This window comes from Carlito syrichta, unplaced genomic scaffold (genome assembly GCF_000164805.1).
Source record: "Carlito syrichta isolate Samal-C Ts95f unplaced genomic scaffold, Tarsius_syrichta-2.0.1 Scaffold303999, whole genome shotgun sequence".
Lineage (NCBI taxonomy): Eukaryota > Metazoa > Chordata > Mammalia > Primates > Tarsiidae > Carlito > Carlito syrichta.
In genome coordinates this window covers 140,267-149,462 of record NW_007248095.1, presented here as the reverse complement: position 1 = coordinate 149,462, position 9,196 = coordinate 140,267, and the positions used below count along the sequence as shown (strand labels likewise).

The following is a 9,196-nucleotide window of genomic DNA, read 5'->3' as shown; positions in this document are numbered from 1 at the left end:
ATTTTTGCATCTATGTTCGTTAAGGAGATTGGCCTGTAGTTCTCTTTCTTTGTTGGGTCTTTGCCTGGTTTGGGTATCAGTGTGATGTTAGCTTCATAAAATGATTTGTGTAGGATTCCATCTTTCTTTGTTGCCTGGAATACTTTCAATAGAATTGGTATCAGGTCCTCCTTGTATGTTTTGTAGAATTCTGCTGGGAAGCCATCTGGTCCAGGGCTTTTTTTTTTGGTAGGTAGATTTCTTGTGACAGTGTCAATTTCCTGGTTGTTATTGTTCTGCTTAGGGTTTCAATTTCTTATTTTCTCAAACTTGGAAAGTTGTGTGATGTCAGAAAGTCCTCCATTTCATTTAGGTTTTTGATTTTGTTTTGTACAGGTGTGCGTAGTAATCTCTGATAATCTTTTGAATTTCTTTGGGATCAGTTGTAACCTCATCTTGTACATTCCTAATTGTGTTTATTTGGGCTTTTTTTCTCTTTTTCTTAGTTAATCTGACTAGGAGTCTATCTTATGTATCCTTTCAAAGACCCAGCTTCAGTTTTGCTGATTTTTTTCTTTTCTTAAAATATTCTTTATTTTAAATATGTGGGGTACAATTCAGGACTAAGTACACAAATGTTTGTTATGTAGGTACTCTTGTTGATGAGGTGTGCCTCCCTCTCCCCTGGCAGTTTCTCACTACTGTCAATCCCTTTCTTATAGCATTATGATAGCTGTTCAAGGTATGCTTGTGAGTGAGAATGTGTGATACTTGGTTCTTTGTTTCTGTGATAGTTCACTGAGTATTGTAGACTCTAAGTTTATCCAAGTTGCTGCAAAGTTCATAATTTTGTCCTTCTTTATGGCTATGTAATATTCTATCATTTATATGTATCACTTAAAAAATCGAATCCTCTTCTGATGAGCAGCACGATTGATTCCATATTTTTGCTAATGTGAACAATGCTGCAATAAACATGTGTGTGCAGGTATCTTTTTCACAGAGTGATTTGAGTTCCTTTGGGTGTATTCCCAGAAGGGGGATTGTGAGGTTGTATAAGAGGTCTAAAAGATTTTTAGATTTTTAAAGAATCACCACAGTGCTTTCCACAGATGTTGTAGTAGTTTACATTCCTACCAGCAGTGTAGAAGTGTTCCCTTTTTGCCACATCCTCTCCAGCCTCTGTTGTTTTTTGAGTTATTGATGATGGCCATCCTAACTGGAGTTAGGTGGTATCTCAGTGTGGTTTTAATTTGCATTTCTTTGATGACTAGTGAGTGAGGCTGAACATTTTTTCATGTATCTGTTAGCTGCTCGTATGTCTTCCTTTGAGAAATGTGTATTCATATATTTTGCCCACTTTGTAATGGGGCTGTTTGTGTTTTTCCTTTCAGCATGTTTGAGTTCTTTATAGATCCTGGATATTAGGCCTTTTTCAGATATACAGTTGGCAAATATTTTTTCCTGTTCTGTGGGCTGACTCCCCACTCTCTTGATGGTTTCTTTTGCTCTATAGAAGCTTTTCAGTTTGATGAGGTCCCACTTATCTAACTTATCTTCTTATGGCATGGACATCTGGGGTTTTGATCAGGAATTGGTTGCCTACTCTGATTTCTGTAAGGGTGTCTCCTATGTTTTCTTCCAGGATTCTTTTTTTTAAAACATATTTTTTAATCTTAAAATTGTGGGGTACAGATAAGGGTTAGGTATACAAATATGCATCGTTCAGGCACCCTTTTTGATAAGGGGTGTCCCCCCATCCCCAGACAGATATTGACTACTGTTAATCCTACCTCCCTTCCCCTCCAGGATTCTTATAGTTTGAGGTTTTATATCAGGTCTTTCATCTATTTAGGGTTGATTTTTGTGTATGGTAATAGGTAGGGGTCCTATTTCAATCTTCTACATGTGATCAGTCAGTTTTCCCAGCATCATTTACTGAATAGGTTCTCCTCTCCCCAGTGGTTGTTGGTGAAGGTTTTGTCGAAGATGAGTTGGTTTAGAAATTGAGATTTTGCTTCTGGAATCTCTACCCTGTTCCATTGGTCTATATGTCTGTTCTTGTACCAATACCAGGCTGTTTTGAATACTGTAGCTTTATATAAAGCTTAAAGTCTGGGACTGTGATACCTTGTCCTTTTTTTTTTGCTGAGGATTGTCTTGGCCATGATGCTTTTGTCTTCTATGTCCTTTAGTTGGAATTTTATTTTGGTGATCTGGATTCTTCTGCAGAAGCTGGGGTTTTGATGGTCTTTCGTTTCCAGTTATTTTAGGTGTGACGTTAATCTGTTTACTTGATCTTTCTGTTTCTTTTTAAGTGTGTGTGTGTGTGTGTGTGTGTGTGTGTGTGTGTGTGTGTAGCTATACATTTCCCACTTATTACTGATTTCATGGCAAACATTTGGGAATCAAGTTTAAAAAGAAATGGAAGACTTGCTTACTGAAAACTACAAAACATTTTTAGGAGACATTAAAGAATATTTAAATAGATGGATATACATTCTATGTTCATTGATTGGGAGAAACAATGTTATTGACATACTTATTCTCCCCAAATTGTTCTATAGATACAATTTTTATCAAAAGTCCAGCAGTACTTTTTTGTAGAAATTGACAAGTGAATTCAAGCATTTATATGAAAATGCAAAAGCTGTAGAACAAAGAACAACCAAGACAAGTATGAAAAAGAACAACTAAGTTGGAGGATCTCAAAACTACTACAAATGTGGAGTAATCAAGACAATGTAGTATTGGTATAAAGATAGGCATAATTGAGAATCCAGGAATAATGGTGCTAGGACGATTGCATATACAGATGACAAAAAACAAACTTAGATCCTTACCTCACAGCATAGCAAAAAATCAACTCAAAATGGACTATATGCCTAAATGTAAGAGTTAAAAATAAAAGCTTTAAATAAATTATAGAAAAAACTTTGTGACCTTGTGTTAGGCTAATATCTTTTAAATATGACACCCAAAGAAAAGATGACAAATAAAACTTTAATTGCACTCAAGTTGCTGTGAAGTCCATGATTTTGTTCTTCTTTATGGCTGCATAATACTCCATCATGTCTATGTATCACATTTTCTTCAAAATTAAAACCTTTCGCACTTCAAAACACATCATTAAGAAAATGAAAAAGACAAGCCACGGACTGGGAAAAATATTGGAAAATCAAATATATGGTAAATAACTTATTTATACAATATATAAAGTATGCTTTCAAATCCATAACGAGACAAATGGCCCAAATGAAAAATGCATAAAATGTCTGAAGAGACATTTTACCAAAAAGCTGCACTAATGTCCTATAAACACATTAAAAAATGTTCAGCCTCATTTGTCATTAAGAAAATGAAAATTAAAACCAAAATGAGACAAGATTTTATAACCACTAGAATAGTTATAGTAAAAAAGACACAATAATATTAAGTGTTGTCAAGAATGTGGAGAGATTGGAATCCTCATATATTTCTGATGAGAATGTAATATGGTACAGCCAGTTTGGAAAACAGTTTGGCAGTTTCTTAAAAAGTTAAACATAAATCTAACATATGATTCAGCAATTTCACTCCTAGATAAGAGAAATGAAAATTTATGTCCAGAGAAAGACTTGTATACAAATGTTCATAGCAGCAGTATCCATAATAGCTAACCCAAAGGTTCATCAATTTTTTTAAAAAAAATTATTTATTTATTGTAGAGTTATGGGATACAAGTGAGGATTAATTACATAAGTAGGCTGCATGCAAGTGACGTTACAGTTTCTAATTGGCCCTCATTCCCCTTGGATCAGGTACCCTTTGTGCTGTCACATGCCCCTCAACCTCTTATCTCCTTCCCTCCCCAAGCAGTGTCCAGTGACTGCCAATCTTACCCTTGTGCTAATGTAACTAGTGTTCAGGAACCACTTATGAGTGAAAACATGCAGTATTCAGTTCTTTATTTCTGTGATAGTTCACTTAGTATGATGGTCTCTAAGTGCATTCAAGTTGCTGTGAAATCCATGGTTTTGTTCTTCTTTATGACTGTATATGTATCACATTTTCTTTATCCAGTCCACTTTTGATGGGAAGCAGGGTTGGGTCCACGTTTTTGCTATTGTGAATAGTGTGGCAATAAACATGCATGTGCAGGTATCTTTTTGGGAGAGTGATTTATGCTCCTTTGGGTATATTCTCAGGAGATGGATTACTGGATTGTTTGGAAGATCAATTTTTAGTTATTTTAGGACTCACCACACTGCTTGCCATAGAGGTTGAACTAGTTTGCACTCCCACCAACAGTGTGGAAGTATTTCCTTTTCTCTGCACTCGCACCAGTGTTTTGTTTTTTGACTTACTAATGATAGCCATACTTACGGGAGCTAGGTGGTATCTCATTGTAGTTTTTATTTGCATTTCTCTAATGATTAGTGAGGCTGAGAATTTTTTCATGTATCTGTTGACTGTTTGTGTGTCATCTTTTGATAAGTGTCTATGTCCTTTGCCCAATTTTTAATGGTGATTTTTTTTTCTTTCGCTTCATTTGAGTTCTTGTAGATCCTGAATGTTAGACCTTTTTGTCAGATGCTTAATTTGCTAATAGTTTTTCCTATTCTGTGGTTTGTCTCTACTGTCTTCATGGTTTCTTTTGCTGTGCAAAAGCAGTTCATGAGGTCCTACTTGTCTGTCTTAGCTTTTAAGGCATTTGCTTTTGGGGACTTAGTTAAGAATACATTGCCTATTCTGATGTCCAGAAGGGTGTTTCCTATGTTTTCTTCCAGGATTATTATAGTCTGAGGTTTTATGATTAGGTCTTTGATCCATTTTGAGTTGATTTTTGTATATGGTGATAGGTAGTGGTCCAGTTTCATTCTTCTGCATGTCATTAACCAGTTTTCCCATCACCATTTGCTAAATATGATCTCCTTTCCCCAATGGTAGTTATTGGTGGCTTTGTTGAAGATGAGTTGGTTGGGAGACTGTGTTTTTACTTCCAAAATCTCTGTCCTGTTTCATTGCTTCATGTCCCTATTCCTGTACCAGTGCCATGCAGTCTTGGATACTGTAGCCTTGTAATAAAGTTTAAAGTCCAAAAGTGTGATACTTCCTGCTTTATTCCTTTTGCTGAGAATAGTTTTGGCTATTCATGTTCTTTTTTGTTTCCATGTGAATTTCTGTACTGTTGTTTCCAGGTGTCTGAAAAATGATATTGGTAATTTGATGGGTATTGCATTGAGTCTGTAGATTGCCTTGGGTAGGAAGCACATCTTGACAATATTGATTCTTCCAGTCCATGAGCATGAAAAGTCTTCCCATTTGTTTGTGTCACCCTTGATTTCTTTGACAAGTGTTTTATAGTTCTCATTGTAAAGGTCTTTCACTTCTTTAGTTAGGTGGATGCCAAAGTATTTCATTTCTTTTGTAGTTATTGTGAATGAGATTGAGTTTTTTTATTTGTTTCTCTGCCTGCCTGTTGGTGTTATATATAAATGCAACTGTCTTTTGTATATTGATTTTGTAACCCGAGACTTTACCAAAGTCCTTTATCAGTGTGAGGAGGTTTTTTTCACAGACTCTCTAGAGTTTTCTAGGTGTAGGATCATATTGTTCAAAAGATGAATAGCTTAACTTCCTCTTTTCCTATTTGGATACTCCTGGTTTCCTTCTTTTGCCTGATTGCTCTGGCAAGAACTTCCAGCACTATGTTGAATAGGAGTGGTAAAAGTTGGTATCCTTGTCTTGTTCTAGTTCTTAGGAGGAATGCTTCCAGCTTCTGCCCATTGAGCAAAATGTTGGTTGTGGGTTTATCATAGATGGCTCTTACTGTTTTGGGGAATGTTCCTTCTATGTTTAGGTGTTCAAGGGTTTTTATTAAGAAGAGATGCTGGATTTTGTCTAATGCTTTTTTCTGTGTCTAATGAGATAATCATGTGGTTCTTGGTTTTACATATGTTAATGTGCTGAATTATGTTTATGGTCTTGTGAATGTTGAATCAGCCCTGCATAATGGGAATGAAGCCTACATCGTCATGGTAGATGATCCTTGAGATGTGTTGTTGGATTCGATTTGCTAGAATCTTGCTGAAAATTTTTGCATCCCAATCAAGGAGATTGGCCTGTAATTCTCTTTTCTTGTTGGGTCTTTGTCAGGTTTGGGTATCAGTAGGATATTAGCTTCATAAAATGAGTTGGGGAGAATTCCACCATCTTGATTGCCTGGAATACTTTCAATAAGAATGCTATCAGCTCCTCTTTGCATGTCTTGGAAAATTCAGCTGGGAAGTCATCTATTCCAGGACTTTTTTTTTTTGGTGGGGAGGTTTTTCATGACTGAGTCAATTTCCTAGGTTGCTATTGGTCTGTTTAGAGTTTCAGTTTCTTCCTGTTTCAATCTTGGGAAGTTGTGAGATGTCAGAAAATTCTCCATTTCCTTTAGATTTTCTAGTTTATTTGCATACATGTGTTTATAGTAATCTCTGATAATCTTTTGACTTACTTCAGGGTCAGTTGTGACTTCACCTTTTGCATTTCTAACTGAGCTTATCTAGACTTTCTTTCTCCTTTTTAAAGTCAGTCTTAGTGCGGCAGTTTCTGAAAGAACTAGAAACTGACCTTCCATATGACCCAGCAATTCCCCTATTGGGAACATACCGGAGGAACTCAAATCATTCTACAAAAAAGATACCTGCACACATATGTCTGTTGCAGCTCTATTCATAATAGCAAAAACATGGAACCAACCATGTTGCCCATCGAAGCTGGACTGGATTTAAAAAACGTGGTACATATACACAATAGAATATTATGCAGTCATAAAGAAGGACAAACATATGGACTTTGCAGCAACTTGGATGGATTTAGAGTCGATCGTACTCAGTGATCTATCACAGAAACAAAGAACAGAGTACCATATGTTCTTACTCATAAGTGGACCTTAAACAATTATAATATTATAAGAAAGCAATTAGCAGTAGTGGGAAACTGTCAGAGGAGGGGTGGTGGGATTGGCAGTTGAGGGAAACTGCTAGGGGAGGGAAGGGCATACCTCATCAACAAGGATACCTGCATAATCAGTGTTTGTATACCTAACCTTGAATTGTACCCCACATCTTTATAATAAAAAATAAATAAATAATAAAATGAAAAAAATAAGTAAAGTCAGTCTTGTCGGGGATCTGTTGATCTTATTTATTCTTTTTTTTTTTTTTTACTCAACACTGACATTTTATTTTCTGAAGTTTACCATTTTTACAAACCAAAACAGAAAAGCAGGTATCAAAAACAGCAGAGTTTATAGAATTTCTGCACCAGTTTTCACATAAGACAGTGATTATGAAACTGGTGTCCAATGTGAATACTAAACATAGGCTGATTTCCCTCTTGGTCAGGTGGTTTGTTTTGGAGCTACTGAATAATAACAACTTTTATAAGCACTGGTCATTTTTTTGAGAACCGATTTGGTTTGTCTAACAAAGTAAACAATTGTTTTTGCTTTGTGGCATTTTCTTAAAAAAAAAACAACAACAAAAAACACTGAGCTAACACACACAATGTGTATTTGTTTGGATCTGAACCAAATCCACTGAGATCCCAATTACCCTGAAGAACGAACACTAAAGACATTTATGGGGCATATGAAATGGTATCTAATACTAGTTGATTCCTTCATAATGTCTAAGGCAGCTACTGTATTTCTAAATAAAATGGCATTTCATTCAGAGGCTGCCCAGAGCTTGAATCACATCATAGTTTCCACATCCTATCCGATCTGTAGTAGTATACCCAAACAGAGCCATATTATTGGAACAAAACTTTGGTGTTCATACCACACAAGCTCTGATATTTTATAGATACATTGTATAGAGCAATACTCCTTGCTCTGAACCCTGGGTGACCACAAAGAAATTGAGAAGCCAGGACTGCTAGATGCTGAGAGGAAGAAGTGTCTTTAACCACACAGCACAGATAACCTGGAGGCAAGCAGAAGCAAAGCTGGAGGCTGGTGGTGGTGTTTACCCACCACTTATTCCAGAAACACATATTACTAAAATAAGGGAAGTATGGTCCAGTTTTGCAATGTTAATAGCTGCCAGTCTCCCCTTTTTAAAAAAATAAAGATCACTTCCTGACTAGCAATAAGTTGGGAATCTGGCCTCAAATTCTGACAAAATCTCTCAGTATTAGTTAAAAATACAATACAAAACAAAAAATCGGCCAACAGGGGTTAAAATTGCGCAAGTAAACTTGAGTGTAAATTATACTATATACAGACTGGTGTACTCATCACTGAAATAGTTTTGGGAGAATGAAACACTACTGTTGCAACAAAATTTTCTCTATAATATTCCAAGTTTCATGAAAGGAAGACTGATACGTACTTTTTTTCTTTACAGCTTCGAAAAAGGAAGCAAGAAGGCAAAGCTGAGAGAAGCAGTTGCTGCCCCACAGCATGTGGCATTTGGTTGTTTGGTCTTTGTACCAGTGACTCCTACACCCGAGCCGAGATCCAGCTCTGGCCCAACTACACCATCTTCCTCGCAGTCAAGACAGAACGATGGACCCCACTCCTCCAGCAGCAAGTGCCTTTTCATGCCACTGCAACAGCACAGCACTGCTATTGTCAGAGGGGCTCTCAAAGCCTTTATAAATGTACTTCATTAGCAGATCCACACCATTCTTGTCCAGGGACTGAACTGCCTTTTCAATATCGTTAGCTTTAAAAGAGATGAGCACCTTCAAGATGATGCTGCCTGCAGGGTCCTTCACTGTCTGGCTCTTGGTGTTGATGGCAGAGGGGGGGGGCGGTTCAGAGCTGCCTGCAGGGCAGCTGTCATGCTTCCTTGCCGCAGACAGGAGTCCACCTCGTCCTAGTGCGTCCCGGTCTGGCCGTCGCCCCCGTCTTCCTCGTCCACAAACTTGTTCTCGTTGTACTCATCCACGTCCATCTTCCGGAACCGGGCCGATGACACCGTGTTCTTCGACATCCTGGAGCCGGAGGAGTGGAGCGGCAAAGGCCTTTTTTAGGTGCTGCCTTCGGCCTCTGCAAGCCCAGCCCAGACCAGCAGAAGCCCACCACCCGGCCTTATTTATTCTTTTGAAGAACACTTTTTGTGTCTTATTTATTTCTTCTATGGTATTTTTGTCTTCTATACCCTGCAGTTGTGACTTAGTGATCTGGATTTTTCTATTGAAATTAGGATTTAGATTATCTTCCTTTGCATCTCCTTTA

The 9,196-nt window shown here is 37.3% G+C and overlaps 1 pseudogene; it reads right to left on the bottom strand.

The window, feature by feature from the left end:
• Nucleotides 1–8,488: 8,488 nt before the first annotated feature.
• On the bottom strand, nt 8,489–8,951 carry LOC103261754 (annotated as a pseudogene).
• Nucleotides 8,952–9,196: the final 245 nt, after the last annotated feature.